General features: G+C 27.5%; 1 long non-coding RNA gene across 2 annotated transcripts; it reads right to left on the minus strand.

The window, feature by feature from the left end:
• Nucleotides 1-376: 376 nt before the first annotated feature.
• LOC137829820 (uncharacterized) lies at nucleotides 377-1,487 on the minus strand. Of its 2 annotated transcripts, XR_011084087.2 has the most exons (4): nucleotides 1,428-1,487; nucleotides 1,232-1,297; nucleotides 859-925; nucleotides 377-612 (listed from the first exon to the last, which is right to left on the minus strand). It is a non-coding gene; the product is annotated as an uncharacterized LOC137829820 (long non-coding RNA). The 2 variants fall into 2 exon arrangements; XR_011084089.2 differs by having other exon boundaries at nucleotides 1,232-1,487.
• Nucleotides 1,488-1,700: the final 213 nt, after the last annotated feature.

A 1,700-nucleotide genomic window follows, 5' to 3' on the forward strand; every position in this document is an offset into this window, starting at 1 on the left:
CCAGAATTCTTGCCGCCACAAAGTTTAATGTGGCGGTCAATTAAGAACCGTTGTAGCAGACGCCATATTATGCATTGTATAAAGTGGCGGTTTTAAGCGTGTAATTGACGTCAGTTATAAATGTCGTAATTTTAAAACTGGGTACACCAATTCTAACGTAAATAGTGGCAGTTTTAACCGCCACTTAATACGATATAATATGAATTTAATTTAAATTTTAATATTTATAATAATTAATTTAATTTCGTTTTATAATTTGATTTCATAATATTATTTAATTTTATATTATAATTAAATTTCAGTACGCAATTAAATTTCATAATATAATTAAATTATAAGATAAATTAATTTTATAATAAAATTACACCTCATAATATAATTAAAATTGATAAATATAATAATAAGAAATGATTTTATTCATTCATTAAGATAACAAAGTTTATAATGTCAAACTAATCCAAAAAACAATTAAATTAAATTGTCAAAATGTAAATTTTATTTGAATATATTACAACTAATGTCATAGTCCTAATTCTAATTTGTCTTGTTGCCTCCACTTGATCCAATAATATTTTGGTTCAGTGATGAAGTACGACTTCCATCATCCGGTGCCTGAAATTAATTAAAATATGTTTAGAGTTAATTTTCAAATTTTAAAAAATAAATGAATTATTTTAGAAAAGAGAGAAAGAAAAAATAACATGTGACAAATTAATTATTTAAAATAGGAGGAAAGTGAAGCTTGCAACAAAGAAAGTTGTAGATCGAATAACTACATAGCAAATGAAATCAGTGTTATATATTAATATATCTAATTCAGGTAACAGGTAAGGGTCTAGACATGTATGCATACTCAACCTTTGTCGTTTCAATTTCAAATTAGGTAAGCTCCCATTGTATTCCTCGTTTTCAAAGGCCAGTGGACCTGCAAACTAATTTGTTATAAGGAATAAATTGAAACAAATAAAAAAAAATTTAAAGGATAAATTAGTCACTTTAAAAAATAATCTTTCAAAAATACTTTAAAATATAGCAAAGAATTGGAATTAAAATTAAAAATAAATATTAATTATTGTTAGTATTATAATAGTAATAGAGAAATTTTATGTTCATTAACTGTCATTCATCATAACAATAATAATCCATCAATGGAATTAAATCATAATCCTAGATATTGTTCCAAAGGAAATGCAAAAGAATGCAGCATTTCAAACTAGTTTGAAAAATCTACCTTGGAGCCGTTAGGGACCAGTTCTTGGAGTGTCTTAAGCCGCTCACTTATTCTCTCTCTTCTGTTCTGTGATACACTCGTACAAACATTCTATCAGCATTGAGCTTATATTTAAGTTTTCTTAATTTGCAATCAAAACATGGAACATATATGCGACATACATAATTTAACTTAGGTTTGAAGTAATTAAGCAAACCTTGGCAGCAACATTTTGAGGATCCTTGAGTGGGCTTGACTTTGGTTTTGTTGCTTTACTTGTAGTTATGCATGGCTTCTTGGCATTGGCAGCTTGCATGGTCTCTCCCTATAAACACCAAAATCATTCTTCCATTCTAATTAATTTAATGTACTTCTTATGGATGCTGCCACAAGAGCAATTCTTGTCCTTATTATGACTCCTAATTAATCCAAAGAAGTCCTGATTCACAAAATGATTCAGATTAGTGCATAAAATACAATAATCACCTTA

Source organism: Phaseolus vulgaris, chromosome 7 (genome assembly GCF_051622355.1).
Source record: "Phaseolus vulgaris cultivar YP4 chromosome 7, ASM5162235v1, whole genome shotgun sequence".
In the NCBI taxonomy this organism is placed as follows: domain Eukaryota; kingdom Viridiplantae; phylum Streptophyta; class Magnoliopsida; order Fabales; family Fabaceae; genus Phaseolus; species Phaseolus vulgaris.